The following is a 26,636-nucleotide window of genomic DNA, read 5'->3' as shown; positions in this document are numbered from 1 at the left end:
TTGAGTTAAGCTACAGTTAATACTATGAATTTATTGTAGTTAGTGACTGTTTTTCACTGGTCAGTTTGCACTGTCTGAATAAACCTTATATTCTGATTTTTATTACTATTATTATAAATTGGGAATTTCTTATATTATCTCAATCTTCCCAAATATTTTAGCATTTACCAAATAAAGTCAAGCATTTGAATTGATCTTTGTGCAACTAATTCTTCCCCTTTTGGATGTTTCTAAAGACAAAATTTCTTTCTTCTCCAAATTATAAAGTTAAATGCTTTAAGGTATGTTGGCATTTGGTGGTGGACCTTTGGAAAATGACTACATCCTGGAGGTGAGACTCTTATGAATTAGACACCTTACAAAAGAGGTGTCAGAGATCTCACTTGATCCTACTACCATGTGCAGACACAGCAAGAGATAGTTCTGTATGACCTAAGAAGGGAACCTCAGCAGACATGAAATCTGCCAGCATCTCAAACTTGGACCTCTGAATACCTTAACTGTGAAAAACAAATGCCTTTTTTTTGTTTGTTTTAAGCCATCCAGTCCATGGTGTTGTGTAATAGCAGTTCAAGTGGTCAAAGATGGAAACTTAGCTATTCTTTAAATTTTTATTTTATTCTTGTTTTTTTTTTTTTATTTTATTAAAAAAAAAAAAATATTTGAAACGAGATGCCAGTCAGGTTTAGCTATTCTTTAAACTTGTATATTTCAAGAGATACAAATATTTGCTCATGGTCTATGTTGATTGGTCTGTATGCTCCCTAAAGACAGGGAAAGTTGCTTAACTATCTTTGTGTTTTCTGTACCTTACACAATATATGAAACATAAAATTCACTCTATCAAACTTGCCAATTACTTGAATTCTTGATCTACTGAAGTGAGAATTTTTATTGGAAAATCTTGATTCACTTTTTACACATGAAATATATATATATATATATATATATATATATATATATATATACACACACACACACACACATACATACATATATATGGAGAAGACAATGGCACCCCACTCCAGTACTCTTGCCTGGAAAATCCCATGGATGGAGGAGCCTGGTAGGCTGCAGTCCATGGGGTCGCTAAGAGTTGGACATGACTGAGCGACTTCACTTTCACTTTTCACTTTTCACTTTCATGCATTGGATAAGGAAATGGCAACCCACTCCAGTATTCTTGCCTGGAGAATCCCAGGGACTGGGGAGCCTGGGGGGCTGCTGTCTATGGGGTCGCACAGAGTCTGACATGACTGAAGCAACTTAGCAGCAGCAGCAGCATACATATATATATATATATTTGCTACAAATATTTACTGTTCTTGGACATTTGCTATAAATATTTATTTTGTATTTATGTGTAATAATGAGTGTGTTTATATAAATATGTTATTTTTTTCACTTTTTGATTTCATCACTCACATCGCTCTTGAAAAATCCATTTGCTTCCACTGATCCTATGAATTTTAACCTCCTTTCTTTTAAAATAACTTTTCAAAGCATTTTATTAATTAACTGAGCTAGAATTTCATTCATGATGTGGAAATATCTATGACTATTTTCCCCAAAACAGGTGACATAATCTGTCAACATAATTGTTAATTTGAATGTTCTCTATTTAGTATGTCAGGTTTTATACCATCTAGAAGGTTAAATTCTGATGTATTTCTTTATCCTCTACCTCCGTACCCTCCATAACCTTTAAGGTCATTTTGAAAAGTTTATAAACATCTCATAAAGATATATTTATAATGTCATGACTCTACACATTTATTTTTAGGGAAATGACATTTTTGATATCTTTTTCCCTTCCAGAAAAAAAAAATACTGTGAAAGATTGATTGATATTTCATTAAAAAATTTTCATTCCTCTCCATAGAATGTACATTAATCTTGGTTTTTGGTATTCTTATTTAAAAGGAGAACTCTCTTATTTACATTTGATTCATATTTTTGCTGAGCTTGTCAGAAAGGGCTTAATCTCTTACTCTGATATGAATTACAGAATAACCCCATAGACATGGGTGCATGTCTGTATGTGAATATTCATAGGCCTGAGTCCAAAACATACACATATGTGTCCCATCACACATTTAGATCTTATCTAACTTCCTGTAAGATATATGATCACATGTATGTACATTATTAATGATATGTGGGCTTCTGTCCATTCGCATGTGTGTATGTATATATGAACATATGGATCTGAAAACACATGGATCAGTATCTGACTACTGACATGAATGCATTTGTATAAGCATATGCAAATGTATTTATTGATCACACGTAGATTGTATCCATCTACACATACAGGACTGTATCTTGTCATGCACAACTATGTTTGATCATATACAGGCCTGTATCTTTCTATACACAGGGCTAAAATTTACCATACACAGGTCTGTATCTGAACATATATGAATTTAGATAGAATCTTGATGAACAATTGTTCTGTTTTATGTGACATGGACTGAAATCACTTTCTGCTATTCAGGTGATTTCTGGGCTTTCAGGAAGGTCCAAGATGATTTCACTTATATGAATGCTGCCTTGGCAGGGATGAATGGAAGCCCAGGACCTTCTGGTCTCTTTTCCATGTACATACAGGACTATGTTGACAGTGTCTGTCCGGTGATGTTGTCAGACTTGTATAATGCGAGCTCAGGGCTTCCAGAGGGAGGAGGCAGAAGCTATCAGGTTAGTTAAGCTTCATCCCATTTTGACATCAGTCTAAAATCCAGGTATTTAATTTCAGGTACTTAATCCAGACAACTCTTCACATAAATGGAAATGATGAAATGCAAAGGTAACTTATGGAATGGGAAAAATATTAGCAAAACATGTATCTCATAAGCAGTTAATGTCTAAAATTATAAGGAACTTCTAGCACTTGATAGCAAATATCAGATAACCCAATTTAAAAAATAGATGAAGAACTTGTATAGGTATTTTTCCAAAGAAGGCATAGAAATTGCTAACAGTAGCATAAGAAGGTGCTCAAGTGTTCACATCACAAATCATCAGGGAAATGCAAACCATAACAAAAATGATATATAATCTCATACCCGTTAGGATGGCTATATGGATATATAAAAGTTTATATATGTTTGTGGAATATAGAGATAAAGGACCCGTCCTACACTGATGGTGGGAATATAAATGTGTTACACCACTAAGGAAAACATTACAGAAGTTTCACAAAAACAAAAATAAAACTACCATTATGATTCAGGAATCCCACTTGTGTAAATACATCCATTATATGAAATAAAAAACCTGAACAGCTATTCATACTCCAGTGTTTATTGAACCATTGTGTAGAATAGGTGGGACACAGGAACAACTCAAATGTCCATTAATGAATGGATAAAGAAATACGGATGAAGAAGACATATGAATATCATTCAGCAATATAAAAAAGGAAAGCCTATTATTCCTGACAATATGGAGGGATTTTGAGAACATTTGCTAAGTGAAATAAACAGAAATAGAAAGACAAATATCGATACTATATGACTTCAGTTTTAGGTGGAATTTAAAACAAAGCTGAGAAGCATAGAGTAGAATGTTGATTGCCAAGGGCTAGTGATTAGGGGAAATTGGCTGTTGTTTAAATGGTACATACTTACACTTATAACATGAAGAATTTCTGTATGGTGACACCAGCTAACAATATTGTTAATATATACTGAAAATTGCTAAGAAAATAGTTGTTAAGTGTCTTACCTCACACACAGAGATTATAATTATGTGAGGTGATGAATATGTTAACTAACTTTATTGTGGTAATCTTTTCACAATATATATGTATATCAAATTATCATTGTGTATTCCTTAAACTTATACAATGTTATATGTCAATTGCATCTAATGAAACAAAAAAGGAAGGTCTATGAAATATAGTTGTGCAATTTCTTTCATGTACCTTCACACACTTTATTTTGGAGAGAGCAAGATAACCATAATAGATATTGTTGTTCACAAAGGAAAGCTATGGTGCTTCTTTTACTGAAGTCCTCTTAAAAGTTTTGTAAACCTTTCTCCATCTTTCTTTTTAAGTTGGCGTTTACTTCATTATACAAGGATCAGATCCACAAATATCTTGAGAATAGCCCTTCTCCCATTTGAATTAAAGTCTGTGTGTATGAATTGAGAAACTCTGGGAGATAGTGAAGGGCAGGGAATCCTGGCAGTGCTGCAGTCCAGAGTCAGACACGACTTAGCGACAGACCACCACCAACAACTGTGTGTAGTGGGATAAATCCTTAAGCTTATTAGAAATACTTTTGTGTAGTTCATGGATTTATTAGACACACCTTAAATCTTCCTGAAGTCTTAACAAAGGGTCTTACATCTGTAACATTGAGATCACAGTTATTATGATGCCATTTCTAACTCTGAGAGAATTTTGCTCTGTGGATCTGCTGGGAATGTGAACCAGTTTCATTTACAGGAAACAGTAAGTTCAGGCTCTTATGATTTTCCTGAATTCTGCTTGAAAACTCAACGGTGACTTTTTTGACGCATCATGTTTATCCATTATTTATCACAGTGTGCGTGCATACTCAATCAAGTTCCGCTCTTTACGACCCAAGAACACTCCAGGCACCTCTTCAGGTTCTTAAGGCAAGAATACTGGAGTGGGTTGCCATTTCCTCCTCCAGGGCATCTTCCCAACCTAGGAAAAGAACCTGAATCTCCTGCATTGGCAGGTGGATTTTTTTTTTTTTTTACCGGTGAGCCACCTGGGAAGCCCATTTGTCACAGTATACCCTGATAAAAGAAACAAGTGGAGCTTTCAATACTCTAATTGCCTATCTTTTTTTTTTTTTTTAAACATGTCAGGTTTTATTAAAAATAATTAACACTGGCCAGTCTTAAGATGAGTAGTTCTGTGATAAGATGGAGAGAAACCTGAAGTAGAGATCAGGAGACATGAGACATGGTTTTGAAATACAGTTCAGACAGTAATGGACTGTGTGACCAAGTATCCCTGGATTTCAGATTTTATATGTGTAATTGGCTATCTTAATCAAAATATGTATTCACTCAAGTATATTTTCTTTTTTTCTAGTTACTATGGGTGATGATATTGTCAAACTTTTCCAGGACAAGATAACAGTTCCTTTTAAGCCTTTAATTACAAACTCTTAAAGCCTTTAATTACAAACAGATTCTTCAAAGCCCTTCCAGCTGCCATCAGTGACCTGGTACCAAAGACAATGCCATATGCTTTAAATTTTTGTTATGGAAGCATTACATTTCCAGCTTCCCCTTTTTGCTCTGATTATCTTTGGCTACACACATGAGACTCTACATTCTTTTTTTACTTAAAACAATCATTTTATTTATCTCAAAATTTGTGGGCTGGCAATTCAGGCAGATATTGGCTGGGTATTTCTTCTGCTTTAGTCGGCATGGATTGAAGTCACTCAGTGTTATTCAGCTCATAATGGGATGTCCTGTAGGACCCAAGACAATTTAATTCACATGTGTGGTATCTTGGAAGTGATGGATGGAAGGGACCCATGTGGTTCCTCCCCCTATCCATTTAGATGCAGGTCAGCAAGTTCTCTTCCATAGAACATCAGACTTTTGACACAGGGTTCAGGGAATCCAGGGGAATAAATTAGAAGAAAGTCTACTGAGGAGAAAGTAATGCCAGTTAAGAGCTATTTCCAAAACTAGCTTACTCACATTTTCAGCATCCTCTGTTGCTTAAAGTAATCACATGTCCTATCCAGATGTGAGGTGGTGGAGAAATAGATGACATTGTTTAATGGTAAAGTGGCAGTCACATTGTGGAAGATCACGTGGGATGGGAGATACTGTTGTATTCATTTCTGGGAAACACAATCGTCCACATCTCTAAAAGTCAGGATCTGAGTTTTTACTATGATTGAGTTGAGTCTATAGATGGCCTAAGAATGAATAGCTTTTTACCATAACTGAGTTTTCTAATTCCTGAACATGATATATATCTACTTAGGAGTTTTGAAAAGACTTGTATTTTTCCTGCAGGGCTTTTCTCATAGTTTAAAGTATTTGTATTTCTAGATGCTTTTGTGAAAGGTAAACACACTGTTTCAGTTTTCCAAATGTTATTAATGCTAATATATTGAAATACCATTTAATATTTCATTTGGATTGAGAGTGCTTTAATATTTTGGAGGTTAGTCATCCTGGCGCAGGACTTATTGTCTTTGGAGCTAGATGTAGATCTTGGACCCCTGATTTCTTAGGTAGAATCTCAGCAATTGCAGTTACCCTCCCATTTGTGGGCCACCCACTTGGGAGTAAGGGTCTTGACTATTCTGTGTCTTCTCTTGAGTATTCCTACCCTTTTGTCATACAGGAACTTTTCTGCTAGTCTTCGAGTTGATCTCATCAGTAGTATCTCTGCAAATGGTTGTAATTTTGGTGTCCCCATGGGAGGAAGTGAACTCAGGGTCTTTCTAAGCTGCTGTGTTAGCCACTTCCTATGTGTCGGTCTTTATGTCAGACCCACACTGCCTTGATTACCATCATTTTGTAGTATGTTTTAGAACCAGTAATAGGAAACCCTCAAATTTGTTCTTCTTGCCTGGATATTTGGATTCTCTTGAGATTTCACATAAATATCAACATGGATTTTTATTTCTTTAAACAACATTTTTGGAATTTTAAAAGGGATTGAATTGGTTGTGTAGATCCATTTTGGTAGTATTGATGCCTCAATATTCCAATTCATGAATGTTTTCTGTCAATGTGTGCCTTCTGTAATATCTTTCAGCAGCATTTTTCAGTTTTCATCATAAAAAGCTTTTGCTTCCTTGCTTAAGTTTTTTAATTATTATAAAAAGCATTATAAAGTATTATAAAAAGTAATAATAAAATATTTTTTTATTCTTCTGGAAGCTGTTGTAAATGGAATTTTCTTAATTTAGATGGCTGAGAATATAGCAATCAAATATTCTTTTGTGATTAAAAAAATACCTCACAAAATTATGAGTATAGAAGGATTGTATGTGCATGCTCATTTGTGTCTGACTCTTTGTGAGGTCATGGACTATAGCCCGCCACACACCACTGCCCATAGGATTGTCCAGGCAAGAATACGGGAGTGGGTTGCCATTTCCTCCTCCAGGAGTTCTTCCTGACCCAGGGACTGAGCCAGCATTTCCTGCATTGCAGGAGGATTCTTTACCACTGAGCCACCTGGGAAAATCAGAAGTATTTCATCTAAGCATACTAAAGTCTGTATGTGACAGATCCACAGCTTGTATCACATTCACCATTGAAAGACTGAAAGTTTTCCTAGAAAAATTAGGACCAGGACAAGAATGCACACAGGAACTACTTTTTTTTTTTCCTATTGTAGGGCAAAAAAATAATTCCTTTGATGTTTTTCAAGTTTTGTACATGTATATAATACTATTTCTGGGGCTTCCCAGATGGTGATATCACTAAAGAACTTGCTGCAATGCAGGAGACATGAGAGGTGGGTTCAATTCTTGGGTCGGGAAGATCCCAGGGAAGAGGACAAGGTAACCCACTCCAGTATTCTTGCCTGGAAAATCTCCAGGGACAGAGGAGACTGATGGGCTACAGTCCATAGGATGGCAAAGGATCAGACAAGACTGAAGCGACTTAGCATCCACGCACCCACAGTGTCATCTCTGAACATAGGTTTTATTTAATGAACTAAATTTTGCATAATTTAACTGTCTGCAATAGTGTGTGCCATGGTAGCCACTTCCAATTTTTAATCTATGTTAAACATCACATGTTAGGAAAGGCTTTTTCGATTACATTATCCATAGTAGAACTTTCCTTATTTCTGTCACAGTGCTCTGTTTGTGTCTTATTGATAGTTAATAAGACTACACTTGCTTTTTTAGATATTATCTTTTCTTGTTTGACTTTATCATAAGAATATGAGATCTGTGTAGGAAGGAATTTTTGTGTAATTTTTTTCCTGTTTTATTAATTGCTGTGTCCTTAGTACAGTTCTTGGCATTAAATAGGCTAACTTTAGTTTAAAATTAGTAATTAGATGGATAGTTAATTATTTCATCTAAATTGGTGGTGAATTTTTATCTATCTACCCATACTTCAAGACTGAATAATTCAGTACTGAATAAAAAGAAAGAAAAATTTGCTGTGGCATATCAGTAAATACCTGTCTAATAAGTTGAACTGGATCAAAATGACTGGGCTGATATTTTATACTTTTTTAAAAATTTAATTTATTTATTTTAATTGGAGGCTAATTATTTTACAACATTGTAGTAGTTTTTGCCATACACTGACATGAATCAGCCATGGGTGTATACGTGTTCCCCATCTTGAACCCCACTTGCACCTCCTTTCCCATCCCATCCCTCTGGGTCATCCCAGTGCACCAGCCCTGAGCACCCTGTCTCATGCATTGAACCTGGACTGGTGATCTATTTTATGTGTACCCCAATGTTCATCACAGCACTGTTTACAATAACCAGGACATGGAAGCAACCTAGATGTCCATCAGCAGACAAATGGATAAGAAAGCTGTGGTACATATACACAATGGAATATTACTCAGCTATTAAAAAGAATGTATTTGAATCAGTTCTAATAAGGTGGATGAAACTGGAGCCTATTATACAGAGTGAAGTAAGTCAGAAATAAAAACACCAATACAGTACATTAACACAAATATATAGAATTTAGACAGATGGTAATGATGACTCTATATGCGAGACAGCAAAAGAGACACAGATGTAAAGAACAGACTTTTGGACTCTGTGGGAGAAGACAATGGTGGGATAATTTGAGAGAATAGCACTGAAACATGTATATTATCATAAGTGAAATAGATATTTCATTCTTGAGTTGCAATAACTTCATAATGGTTTTAAAGCTACTTTTTTTGTAGCTCTATGTTACACTTTATTATCCTAATTATGTTTGGAGTTGATATCTTTACATGTACACATACTGTAATGTTTTATGGAAAATCCCAGTGTATTTAATTAAGCAAGAATTAGTCTTGGACACAATCCAATACCAAGATGTAATGATAAATGTGGTTAGAAGGAATAAAACATTCAGTGATTCTGTCAATATCAGGGAAAAGATGCTATTCTTTTAAGAACTGATAAAAATATTTCACTAGTTCTTTTGTCAGGCTTCAAGCATTACATTAAAAGACAAAAAGCAGAAAAATTACTCTCGAAACCCCAAGTTAGTGAGTCTGGCTCTACAACATGATATAATGAGAAGGACCAAACAATTAAATGTCATTTTTATATTTTAATGTTAGTAGGAAAAGAAGTTACTAGAGACAATTTATCTGCAAATGCCTAGTTGCTATCTTCCTATATCAACAAAAGGTTTGCTTGTCTTTTTGATAAATGATTTCTACCTGGTAAATTGTGTATGTGTATGCACCATGGAATTTTTTTTTTTATTACAGTGCAAATGAAAACAATCTTCTGAATAATTAGAAAACTCTATGGAGAAAATGGACAGACTGTCAAATGAAATAAAATACAATCTCAAGTAATGATGCAGTCTTTTGCCTTCCAGTATCAAACTGGATGAAAGAGGAACTTCAGGTTCCTATGAGTGAGTTAAGTTGTCTTCCTTCATTTTGTGAACAAGCCTCCAGAAGGTAAGACTAAAAGAAAATAGTGAAAAGCAGGCTTTACCAATGTGTGAATTTATTTCGTAAGAAATTACATTTCTTTGAAATAAATCAAATTTAGATTAAATTCTAGTTTTGTCACTTAAAATGTAGGAAAATTAATTACATGTTCTGAGCCTTAGTTTCTTCAACTGTGAAATGGGGACTGCATATCTTGATACCTAAATTTACCGTGACATACTGAATTGTGAAGGCATGATTGCAGTCCACTGTAGTAGTTTTAAAAAATGGAGTGATATATGCTGGAGAGGGTGTGGAGAAAAGGGAACCCTCTTACACTGTTGGTGGGAATGCAAACTAGTACAGCCACTATGGAGAACAGTGTGGAGATTCCTTAAAAAACTGGAAATAGAACTGCCATATGACCCAGCAATCCCACTGCTGGGCATACACACCGAGGAAACCAGAATTGAAAGAGACATGTGTACCCCAATGTTCATCACAACACTGTTTATAATAGCCAGGACATGGAAGCAACCTAGATGTCCATCAGCAGACGAATGGATAAGAAAGCAGTGGTACATATACACAATGGAGTACTACTCAGCCATTAAAAAGAACACATTCGAATCAGTTCTAATGAGGTGGATGAAACGGGAGCAAATTACACAGAGTGAAGTAAGCCAGAAAGAAAAACACCAATACAGTACGCTGCTAAGTTACTTCAGTCGTGTCCGACTCTGTGCAACCCCATAGATGGCAGCCCACCAGGCTCCCCCATCCCTGGGATTCTCCAGGCAAGAATACTGGAGTGGGTTGCCATTTCTTCTCCAACAGTACACTAACGAATATATAGGGACTTTACAAAGATGGTAATGATAACCCTGTATGCAAGAGAGCAAAAGAGACACAGATGTATAGAACAGTCTTTTGGACTCTGTGGGAGGGGCGGGGGATGATTTGGGAGAATGGCATTGAAACATGTATAATATCATATAAGAAATGAATCGCCAGTCCAGGTTCAATGCAGGATACAGGATGCTTGGGGCTGGTGCACTGGGATGACCCAGAGGGATGGAATGGGCAGGGAGGTGGGAGGGGGGTTCAGGATGGGGAACACATGTACACCCATGGTGGATCCATGTTGATGTATGGTAAAACCAATACAATATTGTAAAGTAATTAGCCTCCAATTAAAATAGATAAATTTATATTAAAAAATCCATCAAGCTCTATATCTTTACCACTTAAAAAAGAAAAAAAGAAATAGAGTGATATAATCAGAAGAAAATTAAAGAGGATCATATGGGCTGCTTTAGGAGAACAAGATTTTGAGATTAAAATAAAAGTTGAAAAATGTGGGCAGAAGGCTATTTCTTTGCACAGAGAAAAAAGCAGGAGTGGGGCAGTTAGGAAACGATCAAATTTGTGATATATTTTGAAAGTAGATTTGGCAAAACTAATACAATATTGTAAAGTTTAAAAAAAAAATAAGAGGGAGGAGCCAAGATGGCGGAGGTGTAGGACGGGGAGAACACTTTCTCCCCCACAAATTCATCAAAAGAGCATTTAAACGTCGAGTAAATTCCACAAAACAACTTCTGAATGCCGGCAGAGGACATCAGGCACCCAGAAAAGCAACCCAACTCTTCGAAAGGAGAGAGAAGAAATACAGCTCCACCCACCAGAACACCGACACAAGCTTCCCTAACCAGGAAACCTTGACAAGCCACCTGTACAAACCCACACAGAGTGAGGAAACGCCACAATAAAGAGAACTTCACAAACTGCCAGAATACAGAAAGGACACCCTAATCTCAGCAATTTAAACAAGATGAAGAGACAGAGGAATACTCAGCAGATAAAGGAACATGATAAATGCCCACTAAACCAAACAAAAGAGGAAGAGATAGGGAATCTACCTGATAAAGAATTCCGAATAATGATAGTGAAATTGATCCAAAATCTTGAAACTAAAATGGAATCACAGATAAATAGCCTGGAGACAAGGATTGAGAAGATGCAAGAAAGGTTTAACAAGGACCTAGAAGAAATAAAAAAGAGTCAATATATAATGAATAATGCAATAAGTGAAATTAAAAACACTTTGGAGGCAACAAATAGTAGAATAACAGAGGCAGAAGACAGGATTAGTGAATTAGAAGATAGAATGGTAGAAATAAATGAATCAGAGAGGATAAAAGAAAAACGAATTAAAAGAAATGAGGACAATCTCAGAGACCTCCAGGACAATATTAAATGCTACAACATTCGAATCATAGGGGTTCCAGAAGAAGAAGACAAAAAGAAAGACCATGAGAAAATACTTGAGGAGATAATAGTGGAAAACTTCCCTAAAATGGGGAAGGAAATAATCACCCAAGTCCAAGAAACCCAGAGAGTCCCAAACAGGATAAACCCAAGGAGAAACACCCCAAGACACATATTAATCAAATTAACAAAGATCAAACACAAAGAACAAATATTAAAAGCAGCAAGGGAAAAACAACAAATAACACACAAGGGAATTCCCATAAGGATAACAGCTGATCTTTCAATAGAAACTCTTCAAGCCAGGAGGGAATGGCAAGACATACTTAAAATGATGAAAGAAAATAACCTACAGCCCAGATTATTGTACCCAGCAAGGATCTCATTCAAGTATGAAGGCGAAATCAAAAGCTTTTCAGACAAGCAAAAGCTGAGAGAATTCTGCACCACCAAACCAGCTCTCCAACAAATACTAAAGGATATTCTCTAGACAGGAAACACAAAAACAGTGTATAAACTCGAACCCAAAACAATAAAGTAAATGGCAACGGGATCATACTTATCAGTAATTACCTTAAACGTAAATGGGTTGAATGCCCCAACCAAAAGACAAAGACTGGCTGAATGGATACAAAAACAAGACCCTACATATGTTGTCTACAAGAGACCCACCTCAAAACAGGGGACACATACAGACTGAAAGTGAAGGGCTGGAAAAAGATTTTCCATGCAAATAGGGACCAAAAGAAAGCAGGAGTAGCAATACTCATATCAGATAAAATAGACTTTAAAACAAAGGCTGTGAAAAGAGACAAAGAAGGTCACTACATAATGATCAAAGGATCAATCCAAGAAGAAGATATAACAATTATAAATATATATGCACCCAACACGGGAGCACCACAGTACATAAGACAAATGCTAACAAGTATGAAAGGAGAAATTAACAATAACACAATAATAGTGGGAGACTTTAATACCCCACTTACACCTATGGATAGATCAACTAAACAGAAAATTAACAAGGAAACACAAACTTTAAATGATACAATAGACCAGTTAGACCTAATTGATATCTATAGGACATTTCATCCCAAAACAATGAATTTCACCTTTTTCTCAAGCGCACATGGAACGTTCTCCAGGATAGATCACATCCTGGGCCGTAAAGCTAGCCTTGGTAAATTCAAAAAATAGAAATCATTCCAAGCATTTTTTCTGACCACAATGCAGTAAGATTAGATCTCAAATACAGGAGAAAAACTATTAAAAATTCCAACATCTGGAGGCTGAACAACACGCTGCTGAATAACCAACAAATCACAGAAGAAATCAAAAAGAAATCAAAATTTGCATAGAAACGAATGAAAATGAAAACACAACAACCCAAAACCTGTGGGACACGGTAAAAGCAGTCCTAAGGGGAAAGTTCATAGCAATACAGGCACACCTCAAAAAAAACAAGAAAAAGTCAAATAAATAACCTAACTCTACACCTAAAGCAACTAGAAAAGGAAGAAATGAAGAACCCCAGGGTTAGTAGAAGGAAAGAAATCTTAAAAATTAGAGCAGAAATAAATGCAAAAGAAACAAAAGAGACCATAGCAAAATCAACAAAACCAAAAGCTGGTTCTTTGAAAGGATAAATAAAATTGACAAACCATTAGCCAGACTCATCAAGAAACAAAGGAGAAAAATCAAATCAACAAAATTAGAAACGAAAATGGAGAGATCACAACAGACAACACAGAAATACAAAGGATCATAAGAAACTACTATCAACAATTATATGCCAATAAAATGGACAACGTGGAAGAAATGGACAAATTCTTAGAAAAGTACAACTTTCCAAAACTGGACCAGGAAGAAATAGAAAATCTTAACAGACCCATCACAAGCATGGACATTGAAACTGTAATCAAAAATCTTCCAGCAAACAAAAGCCCCGGTCCAGACGGCTTCACAGCTGAATTCTACCAAAAAATTTAGAGAAGAGCTAACACCTATCCTGCTCAAACTCTTCCAGAAAATTGCAGAGGAAGGTAAACTTCAAACTCATTCTATGAGGCCACCATCACCCTAATACCAAAACCGGACAAAGATCCCAAAAAAAGAAAACTACAGGCCAATATCACTGATGAACATAGATGCAAAAATCCTAAACAAAATTCTAGCAATCAGAATCCAACAACACATTAAAAAGATCATACACCATGATCAAGTGGGCTTTATCCCAGGGATGCAAGGATTCTTCAATATCCACAAATCAATCAATGTAATACACCACATTAACAAATTGAAAATAAAAACCATATGATTATCTCAATAGATGCAGAGAAAGCCTTTGACAAAATTCAACATCCATTTATGATAAAACTCTCCAGAAAGCAGGAATAGAAGGAACATACCTCAACATAATAAAAGCTATATATGACAAACCCACAGCAAACATTATCCTCAATGGTGAAAATTGAAAGCATTTCCTCTAAAGTCAGGAACAAGACAAGGGTGCCCACTTTCACCATTACTATTCAACATAGTTTTGGAAGTTTTGGCCACAGCAATCAGAGCAGAAAAAGAAATAAAAGGAATCCAAATTGAAAAAGAAGAAGTAAAACTCTCACTATTTGCAGATGACATGATCCTCTACATAGAAAACCCTAAAGATTCCACCAGAAAATTACTAGAAATAATCAATGACTATAGTAAAGTTGCAGGATATAAAATCAACACACAGAAATCCCTTGCATTCCTATACACTAATAATGAGAAAACAGAAAGAGAAATTAAGGAAACAATTCCATTCACCATTGCAACGGAAAGAATAAAATACTTAGGAATTTATCTACCTAAAGAAACTAAAGACCTATATATAGAAAAAAAAAACTATAAAACACTGGTGAAAGAAATCAAAGAGGACACTAATAGATGGAGAAATATACCATGTTCATGGATTGGAAGAATCAATATAGTGAAAATGAGTATACTACCCAAAGCAATTTATAGATTCAACGCAATCCCTATCAAGCTACCAACAGTATTCTTCACAGAGCTAGAACAAATAATTTCACAATTTGTATGGAAATACAAAAACCTCAATAGCCAAAGCAATCTTGAGAAAGAAGAATGGAACTGGAGGAATCAACCTACCTGACTTCAGGCTCTACTACAAAGCCACAGTTATCAAGACAGTATGGTACTGGCACAAAGACAGAAATATTGATCAATGGAATAAAATAGAAAGCCCAGAGATAAATCCACGCACATATGGACACCTTATCTTTGACAAAGGAGGCAAGAATATACAATGGATTAAAGACAATCTCTTTAACAAGTGGTGCTGGGAAATCTGGTCAACCACTTGTAAAAGAATGAAACTGGACCACTTTCTAACACCATACACAAAAATAAACTCAAAATGGATTAAAGATCTAAACATAAGACCAGAAACTATAAAACTCCTAGAGGAGAACATAGGCAAAACACTCTCCGACATACATCACAGCAGGATCCTCTATGACCCACCTCCCAGAATATTGGAAATAAAAGCAAAATAAACAAATGGGACCTAATTAACCTTAAAAGCTTCTGCATATCAAAGGAAACTATTAGCAAGGTGAAAAGACAGCCTTCAGAATGGGAGAAAATAATAGCAAATGAAGCAACCACAAACAACTAATCTCAAAATATACAAGCAACTCCTACAGCTCAACTCCAGAAAAATAAATGACCCAATCAAAAATGGGCCAAAGAACTAAATAGACATTTGTCCAAAGAAGACATACAGATGGCTAACAAACACATGAAAAGATGCTCAACATCACTCATTATCAGAGAAATGCAAATCAAAACCACTATGAGGTACCATTTCACACCAGTCAGAATGGCTGCGATCCAAAAGTCTACAAATAATAAATGCTGGAGAGGGTGGAGAAAAGGGAACCTCTATAGAGTGATATAATCAGAAGAAAATTAAAGAGGATCATATGGGCTGCTTTAGGAGAACAAGTTTTGAGATTAAAATAAAAGTTGAAAAATGTGGGCAGAAGGCTATTTCTTTGCACAGAGAAAAAAAGCAGAGTGGGGCAGTTAGAAACGATCAAATTTGTGATATATTTTGAAAGTAGATTTGCAAAAACTAATACAATATTGTAAAGTTTAAAAAAATAAGAGGGAGGAGCCAAGATGGCGGAGGCATAGGACAGGAGAACACTTTCTCCCCACAAATTCATCAAAAGAGCATTTAAACGTCAGTAAATTCCAAAAAACAACTTCTGAATGCCGGCAGAGGACATCAGGAACCCAGAAAAGCAACCCAACTCTTCGAAAGGAGAGAGAAGAAATACAGCTCCACCCACAGAACACCGACACAAGCTTCCTAACCAGGAAACCTTGACAAGCCACCTGTACAAACCCACACAGAGTGAGGAAACGCCACAATAAAGAGAACTCCTGAAACTGCCAGAATACAGAAAGGACACCCCCAATCTCAGCAATTTAAACAAGATGAAGAGACAGAGGAATACTCAGCAGATAAAGGAACAGGATAAATGCCCACCAAACCAAACAAAGAGGAAGAGATAGGGAATCTACCTGATAAAGAATTCCGAATAATGATAGTGAAATTGATTCAAAATCTTGAAACTAAAATGGAATCACAGATAAATAGCCTGGAGACAAGGATTGAGAAGATGCAAGAAAGGTTTAACAAGGACCTAGAAGAAATAAAAAAAGAGTCAATATATAATGAATAATGCAATAAGTGAAATTAAAAAACACTCTGGAGGCAACAAATAGTAGAATAACAGAGGCAGAAGACAGGATTAGTGAATTAGAAGATAGAATGGTAGAAATAAATGAATCAGAGAGGATAAAAGAAAAACGAATTAAAAGAAATGAGGACAATCTCAGAGACCTCCAGGACAATATTAAATGCTACAACATTCAATCATAGGGTTCCAGAAGAAGAAGACAAAAAAAAAGACCATGAGAAAATACTTGAGGAGATAATAGTGGAAAACTTCCTAAAATGGGGAAAATAATCACCCAAGTCCAAGAAACCCAGAGAGTCCCAAACAGGATAAACCCAAGGAGAAACACCCCAAGACACATATTAATCAAATTAACAAAGATCAAACACAAAGAACAAATATTAAAAGCAGCAAGGGAAAAACAACAAATAACACACAAGGAAATTCCCATAAGGATAACAGCTGATCTTTCAATAGAAACTCTTCAAGCCAGGAGGGAATGGCAAGACATACTTAAAATGATGAAAGAAAATAACCTACAGCCCAGATTATTGTACCCAGCAAGGATCTCATTCAAGTATGAAGGCGAAATCAAAAAAGCTTTTCAGACAAGCAAAAGCTGAGAGAATTCTGCACCACCAAACCAGCTCTCAACAAATACTAAAGGATATTCTCTAGACAGGAAACACAAAAACAGTGTATAAACTCAGACCCAAAACAATAAAGTAAATGGCAGCGGGATCATACTTATCAGTAATTACCTTAAATGTAAATGGGTTGAATGCCCCAACCAAAAGACAAAGACTGGCTGAATGGATACAAAAACAAGACCCTACATATGTTGTCTACAAGAGACCCACCTCAAAACAGGGACACATACAGACTGAAAGTGAAGGGCTGGAAAAAGATTTTCCATGCAAATAGGGACCAAAAGAAAGCAGGAGTAGCAATACTCATATCAGATAAAATAGACTTTAAAACAAAGGCTGTGAAAAGAGACAAAGAAGGTCACTACATAATGATCAAAGGATCAATCCAAGAAGAAGATATAACAATTATAAATATATATATGCCCAACACGGGAGCACCACAGTACATAAGACAAATGCTAACAAGTATGAAAGGAGAAATTAACAATAACACAATAATAGTGGGAGACTTTAATACCCCACTTACACCTATGGATAGATCAACTAAACAGAAAATTAACAAGGAAACACAAACTTTAAATGATACAATAGACCAGTTAGACCTAATTGATATCTATAGGACATTTCATCCCAAAACAATGAATTTCACCTTTTTCTCAAGCGCACATGGAACGTTCTCCAGGATAGATCACATCCTGGGCCGTAAAGCTAGCCTTGGTAAATTCAAAAAAAAGAGAAATCATTCCAAGCATTTTTTTCTGACCACAATGCAGTAAGATTAGATCTCAAATACAGGAGAAAAACTATTAAAAATTCCAACATATGGAGGCTGAACAACACGCTGCTGAATAACCAACAAATCACAGAAGAAATCAAAAAGAAATCAAAATTTGCATAGAAACGAATGAAAATGAAAACACAACAACCCCAAAACCTGTGGGACACGGTAAAAGCAGTCCTAAGGGGAAAGTTCATAGCAATACAGGCACAACTCAAAAAACAAGAAAAAAGTCAAATAAATAACCTAACTCTACACCTAAAGCAACTAGAAAAGGAAGAAATGAAGAACCCCAGGGTTAGTAGAAGGAAAGAAATCTTAAAAATTAGAGCAGAAATAAATGCAAAAGAAACAAAAGAGACCATAGCAAAAATCAACAAAACCAAAAGCTGGTTCTTTGAAAGGATAAATAAAATTGACAAACCATTAGCCAGACTCATCAAGAAACAAAGGGAAAAAATCAAATCAACAAAATTAGAAACGAAAATGGAGAGATCACAACAGACAACACAGAAATACAAAGGATCATAAGAGACTACTATCAACAATTATATGCCAATAAAATGGACAACGTGGAAGAAATGGACAAATTCTTAGAAAAGTACAACTTTCCAAAACTGGACCAGGAAGAAATAGAAAATCTTAACAGACCCATCACAAGCATGGAAATTGAAACTGTAATCAAAAATCTTCCAGCAAACAAAAGCCCGGTCCAGACGGCTTCACAGCTGAATTCTACAAAAAATTTAGAGAAGAGCTAACACCTATCCTGCTCAAACTCTTCCAGAAAATTGCAGAGGAAGGTAAACTTCCAAACTCATTCTATGAGGCCACCATCACCTAATACCAAAACCTGACAAAGATCCACAAAAAAGAAAACTACAGGCCAATATCACTGATGAACATAGATGCAAAAATCCTAAACAAAATTCTAGCAATCAGAATCCAACAACACATTAAAAAGATCATACATCATGATCAAGTGGGCTTTATCCCAGGGATGCAAGGATTCTTCAATATCCATAAATCAATCAATGTAATACACCACATTAACAAATTGAAAAATAAAAACCATATGATTATCTCAATAGATGCAGAGAAAGCCTTTGACAAAATTCAACATCCATTTATGATAAAAACTCTCCAGAAAGCAGGAATAGAAGGAACATACCTCAACATAATAAAAGCTATATATGACAAACCCACAGCAAACATTATCCTCAATGGTGAAAAATTGAAAGCATTTCCTCTAAAGTCAGGAACAAGACAAAGGGTGCCCACTTTCACCATTACTATTCAACATAGTTTTGGAAGTTTTGGCCACAGCAATCAGAGCAGAAAAAGAAATAAAAGGAATCAAATTGGAAAAGAAGAAGTAAAACTCTCACTATTTGCAGATGACATGATCCTCTACATAGAAAACCCTAAAGATTCCACCAGAAAATTACTAGAAATAATCAATGACTATAGTAAAGTTTCAGGATATAAAATCAACACACACAAATCCCTTGCATTCCTATACACTAATAATGAGAAAACAGAAGGAGAAATTAAGGAAACAATTCCATTCACCATTGCAACGGAAAGAATAAAATACTTAGGAATTTATCTACCTAAAGAAACTAAAGACCTATATATAGAAAACTATAAAACACTGGTGAAAGAAATCAAAGAGGACACTAATAGATGGAGAAATATACCATGTTCATGGATTGGAAGAATCAATATAGTGAAAATGAGTATACTACCCAAAGCAATTTATAGATTCAACGCAATCCCTATCAAGCTACCAACAGTATTCTTCACAGAGCTAGAAAAAATAATTTCACAATTTGTATGGAAATACAAAAAAACCTCGAATAGCCAAAGCGATCTTGAGAAAGAAGAATGGAACTGGAGGAATCAACCTACCTGACTTCAGGCTCTACTACAAAGCCACAGTTATCAAGACAGTATGGTACTGGCACAAAGACAGAAATACAGATCAATGGAATAAAATAGAAAGCCCAGAGATAAATCCACGCACATATGGACACCTTATCTTTGACAAAGGAGGCAAGAATATACAATGGATTAAAGACAATCTCTTTAACAAGTGATGCTGGGAAATCTGGTCAACCACTTGTAAAAGAATGAAACTGGACCACTTTCTAACACCATACACAAAAATAAACTCAAAATGGATTAAAGATCTAAACATAAGACCAGAAACTATAAAACTCCTAGAGGAGAACATAGGCAAAACACTCTCCGACATACATCACAGCAGGATCCTCTATGACCCACCTCCCAGTATATTGGAAATAAAAGCAAAAATAAACAAATGGGACCTAATTAACCTTAAAAGCTTCTGCATATCAAAGGAAACTATTAGCAAGGTGAAAAGACAGCCTTCAGAATGGGAGAAAATAATAGCAAATGAAGCAACCGACAAACAACTAATCTCAAAAATATACAAGCAACTCCTACAGCTCAACTCCAGAAAAATAAACGACCCAATCAAAAAATGGGCCAAAGAACTAAATAGACATTTGTCCAAAGAAGACATACAGATGGCTAACAAACACATGAAAAGATGCTCAACATCACTCATTATCAGAGAAATGCAAATCAAAACAACTATGAGGTACCATTTCACACCAGTCAGAATGGCTGTGATCCAAAAGTCTACAAATAATAAATGCTGGAGAGGGTGTGGAGAAAAGGGAACCCTCTTACACTGTTGGTGGGAATGCAAACTAGTACAGCCACTATGGAGAACAGTGTGGAGATTCCTTAAAAAACTGGAAATAGAACTGCCTTATGATCCAGCAATCCCACTGCTGGGCATACACACTGAGGAAACCAGAAGGGAAAGAGACACGTGTACCCCAATGTTCATCGCAGCACTGTTTATAATAGCCAAGACATGGAAGCAACCTAGATGTCCATCAGCAGATGAATGGATAAGCAAGCTGTGGTACATATACACAATGGAGTTTTACTCAGCCATTAAAAAGAATACATTTGAATCAGTTCTAATGAGATGGATGAAACTGGAGCCTATTATACAGAGTGAAGTAAGCCAGAAGGAAAAACAAAAATACAGTATACTAATGCATATATATGGAATTTAGAAAGATGGTAACAATAACCCTGTGTGCGAGACAGCAAAAGAGACACTGATGTATAGAACAGTCTTATGGACTCTGTGGGAGAGGAGAGGGTGGGAAGATTTGGGAGAATGGCAATGAAACATGTAAAATATCATGTAGGAAACGAGTTGCCAGTCCAGGTTCGATGCACGATGCTGGATGCTTGGGGCTGGTGCACTGGGACGGCCCAGAGGGATGGTATGGGGAGGGAGGAGGGAGGAGGGTTCGGGATGGGGAACACATGTATATCTGTGGCGGATTCATTTTGATATTTGGCAAAACTAATACAATTATGTAAAGTTTAAAATAAAATAAAAAAAAAAAAAATAAAAAAAAAAACGTTACTATATTTTCTAGAATAAAATAAAATAAAATAAAATAAAACAAAAGCATGCAACACACCCCTCCCTCCCCCCAAAAAAAGAAAGTAGAGACAGCAGAATTTGTTTAAAGGATCAATAAATAATATGACAACAATAAGAGAGTGAAGAACATTGTGAGGTTTTTCATCTGAGCAACTTCATGGAAGGTGGTACAATTTAATGAGATGAGAAACGCCTTTTGTGGAAGTTTTAACATTTATTTTTGTATTTACTAAATTGGCATCCAATTGTTGGTATCCTAAATTGAAGATGTTTTCCACACAAGGTTAGAAATAAGTGGGGAGGTAAATGCTTGAGATAAAACACTGAAGTGTTCTAGCATTTATTTGTCTAGAAAAAGAGGAATATTCACCTAAAGACCTTAAGGATTCTCAATGTGATTTGAAACAATTAAGGACAGTAATTAAAAGACACTTGCTCTTTGGAAGAATAGCTATGTCAAACCTAGACAGTGTTTTCAAAAGCAGAGGCATCACTTTTGGAAGACAAATGTCCATATAATCAAAGCTATGTCTTTTTCCAGTAGTCATGTATGGATGCGAGAGTTGGACTGTAAAGAAGGCTGAGCACCAAATTGTGGTGCTTAAGAAGATTCTTGAGAGTCCCTTGGACAGCAAGGAGATCAAACCAGTCATTCCTAAAGGAAACCAGTCGTAACATTCATTGGAAGGGCTGATGCTGAAGCTGAAGCTCCCATACTTTGGCTACCTGATGCATAGAGATGACTCACTGGAAAAGGCTCTGATGCTGGAACAAATTGAGAGCAAGAAGGTAGGGGGCGGCAGAAAATGAAATGGTTGGATGGCATCAATGACTCAATGGACATGAGTTTGAGAAACTCAGGGAGATAATGATGGACAGAGAAGCCTGGCTTGTTGCAGTTCATGGGGTCAGAAAGAGTTGGGCACAGCTTAGCTACTGAACAACAACAATGTTCTGTTTATAGTTTGAGCTACTCACAATGGATGTGCAAATTAGATTAAATGATCTCAAACACTAAACTCCGTGACTTTATAAGTTATATCTTTTTAAGGAATTCACTTCCTGTCTTCTCTTGTTCATTTTTCCCTTAGAACTTGCTGAAAGCATTATTTCCTCTAGGAAGGTTTCTCTGAATTCAGTTTGATTGATATATTCCTAGCTTGTGTGACTCTTAGCTTGTTTGAATGGTATTATAATGGTATTTATTATATTGGTCTGGAATTTTCTCATTCCTTGCCATATCATATCACCGAAGGTAGTGAACTCAGCCTTATAAACTTGGTGATAAGATTATCTATGACACAGTTCAGTTCAATTCAGTTCAATTGCTCTGTCGTGTCCACCTCTTTGTGACCCCATGGACTGCAGCACACCAGGCTTTCCTGTTTATCACCTTCTCCCGGAGGTTGCTCAAAATCATGTCCATTGCATCAGTGATGTAATCCAACCATCTCATCCTCTGCCATCCCTTTCTCCTCCTGCCTTCAATCTTCCCCAAATCATATTCTGCATCAATACTTACAACGAATATTCAAGACTGATTTCCTTTCGGATTGACTGGTTGGATCTCCTTGCTGCAGTCCAAGGGACTCTCAAGAGTCTTCTCCAACACCACAGTTCAAAAGCATCAATTCTTTGTCACTCAGCTTTGTTTATAGTCCAACTCTCACATCCATACATGACTACTGGAAAAAAAATATATAGCCTTTGACTAGATGTACCTTTGTTGGCAAATGTTTTCAATATGCTGTCTAGGTAGGTTATAGCTTTTCTTCCAAGGAGCAAGCATCTTTAATGTCATGGCTGCAGTCACCATCTATAGTGATTTTAGAGCCCAGAAAAATAGAGTCTCTCTGTTTCCATCACTTCTCCATCTATTTGCCATGAAGTGATGAAACAATGCCATGATCTTCAGTTCAGTTCAGTTGCTCAGTTGGGTTCAACTCTGTGAAACCCCATGGACTGCAGCACACCAGGCCTCCCTGTCCATCATCAACTCCAGGAGTTTACTCAAACTCATGTCCACTGAATCATTGATGCCATCCAACTATCTCATCCTCTGTCAACCCCTTCTCCTCCTGCCTTCAATCTTTTCCAGCATCAGGGTCTTTTCAAATGAGTCAGCTCTTTGTGTCAGGTGGCCAAATATTGGAGTTTCAGCTTCAACATCAGTCCTTCCAATGAATATTCAGGACTCATTTCCTTTAGGATGGACTGGTTGGATCTCCTTGCACAATTTTAATTTTCTGAATGTTGAGTTTTAAGCCAACTTTTCACTTTCCTCTTTCACTGTCATCAAGAGGCTCTTTTTAATACTTTTTCACTTTCTGCCATAAGGGTGGTGTCATCTATGTACCTGAGGTTATTGATATTTCTCCTGACAATCTTGATTCCAGCTTGTGCTTCATCTAGCCTGGCATTTTGCATATTGTACTCTGCATAAAATTTAAATAAGCAGGGTGACAACATACAGCCCTGATGTACTCTTTTCCCTATTTGGAACCATTCTGTTGTTCCATGTCCAGTTCTAACTGTTGCTTCTTGACCTCCATACCAATTTCTCAAGAGGCAGATAAGATGATCTGCTATTCCCATCACTTGAAAAATTTTTCACAGTTTGTTGTGATCCACACAGTCAAAGGCTTTGGTGTAGTCAATAAAGCAGAAGTAGATGATTTTCTCAAACTCTCTTGCTTTTTTGATGATCCAATGGGTGTTGGGAATTTGATCGCTGATTCCTCTGCCTTTTTCTAAATCCAGCTTGAACATCTGGAAGTTCATATTTCATGTACTGTTGAAGCCTGGCTTGTAAAATTTTGAGCATGACTTTCCTAGAGTGTGAGATTAGTGTAATTGTGCAGTAGTTTGAACATTCTTTGACATTTACTTTCTTTGGTATTGAAATGAAAACTGACCCATCACTAACATTGGACACAAATAGATATTCCATACACATCTTAGGTGAATGAGTGAAAAAGATAAAACTTATAATGCATTTAAAATTGTTCCCCTTGCTTTGTAGGTGAACTGCTTTTAACACATGAACTCAGCTCCTGGTCAGCCTGAATGAAACAAAGGAACAATGCAACTTTATCCTGCTTGGCCTCACACAGAATCCAAAGGAGCAGAAAGTCCTTTTTGCTATGTTCTTGTTCTACATTTTGACCGTGGTGGGAAACCTGCTCATTGTTGTGACTATAACTGTCAGTAAAACCCTGAACTCACCGATATACTTTTTTCTTGCCTGTTTATCATTTGTAGATCTAGTTTTTTCCTCTTCAGTTTCCCCCAGATTGATTTCAGACTTGTTCCTTGGGGAAAATACCATATCTTTCTAATCCTGTATGATCCAGATTTTTACTGAGCACCTTTTTGGTGGGTCAGAGATCATCCTTCTGCTGGTGATGGCCTATGACCGCTATGTGGCCATCTGCAAGCCCTTGAATTATTCGGTGATCATGAGACAGAGGGTGTGTGTTGTGCTGCTGGTCGTGTCCTGTTCTGGAGATTTCCTGCACTCAGTAATTCAACTTAGCACCGTTTATGGGCTCCCATTCTGTGGCCCCAATGTCATTGATCACTATACGTGTGACATGTTCCCCTTATTGAAACTGGCCTGTACTGACACCTATGTCACTGGCATGTTAGTGTTGGCCAATGGTGGACTGATGTGCATTATTTTATTTCTGCTCTTACTCATCTCCTATGGAGTCATCCTACACTCTCTGAAGAACCTGAGTCAGGAAGGGAGGTGGAAAGCCCTCCAGACCTGTGGTTCCCACATCACTGTGGTTGTCTGTTTCTTTGTTCCCTGTATTTTCGTGTATGCAAGACCTGCTAAGACATTCCCCATTGACAAATCATTGAGTGTGTTTTATGCAGTTATAACTCCCATGTTGAACCCACTAATCTACAGTCTAAGAAATTCTGAGTTGACTAACGCCATGAAGAAGCTCTTTAGAAAAAAATGTCATATCAGTTGGTAAATCCAGTTTGAAGAGATTGATTTACCATTATGGCCAATTGTTTTGGAATGTAGAAGTTTTAAAAAATCTGATGCAAACTTTCACTTTCTTGAAGATTTATGGTAGCTGTTGTTAAAGAATGTGCTATGTATTTGTGTTGTTAGTAACTATTTCCCTGCTAGAATGTAAACTCTGTTTCAACACCACACCTAGAAAGGTAGAATGCATTTACAATAGAAACTCACTAAATAGGATGCAATGGACTAATAAATTAAATTTTTATACAGTTCCACTAAAATTTCCTTAACTTCTATTTTTACTTTTTATTATTTTCCCATTTTTAGTTTTATTCTTAAGGTCTTAATTTATCTTTTTTTTTTTTTATTGCACCAGATAGAATATTTCACATCATATAGAGCATTCTCTTTATTCAATTTCATTTGTGCTACACAGGACATTTTAATATAGTCTTTTATCCTTTAAGTAAGAAACAAAACATAGAATGGATAACAATAAATAGGAAAAATAGAATCTATGCAAAATGAAATAGGTAAGATAAACCTCTTTCCCATCCCAATCCAGATTCTTCCAGTTGTTTCAGATGCAGTTACTCTATTGCTATGCTTCTTCAAGTAAAAGTCATTGCACAAACAAGTATATTTTCATATATGTGTTTGTGATTATGTCTCTGTGTATACACGTGTATTTTACTACTATGTCTATTCAAGACCTTTGTATACCATTCTATACATTAAAAATAATGTATCCAATTATCTTCATGTTTTCCTCTGACAAGTAATTCTGCAATAAAGTCTTTATGAAATTTTCTAAATGGGAGTTGCTAGAAGTGGAATTGTTGAGTTAATAAGTATGTGTATCTAAACATTTTGATATTTGGCAAAACTAATACAATTATGTAAAGTTTAAAAATAAAATAAAATTAGAAAAAAATAAATAAACAGTTGTTGTTTATATTTATTGACAAAATGCCATCCATGACTTCAATCACACTCCCTACTTCTCTCATTCTGGCAAATATATATTTGACCACATTGTCAACCACCCATACAGGCTAAACATTTTTAGTTATGAGAGTCTGGTTAATGATATTG

At 36.1% G+C, this 26,636-nt stretch overlaps 1 pseudogene; it reads left to right on the top strand.

The window, feature by feature from the left end:
• Window positions 1-283: 283 nt before the first annotated feature.
• Window positions 284-25,545, top strand: LOC102286531 (olfactory receptor 4A47-like; annotated as a pseudogene).
• The last annotated feature ends 1,091 nt before the right edge of the window (window positions 25,546-26,636 follow it).

This window comes from Bos mutus, unplaced genomic scaffold (assembly GCF_027580195.1).
Source record: "Bos mutus isolate GX-2022 unplaced genomic scaffold, NWIPB_WYAK_1.1 CTG206, whole genome shotgun sequence".
In the NCBI taxonomy this organism is placed as follows: domain Eukaryota; kingdom Metazoa; phylum Chordata; class Mammalia; order Artiodactyla; family Bovidae; genus Bos; species Bos mutus.
The sequence above is the reverse complement of the archived record's forward strand: the minus strand, read 5'-3'. Positions and strand labels throughout refer to the sequence as shown.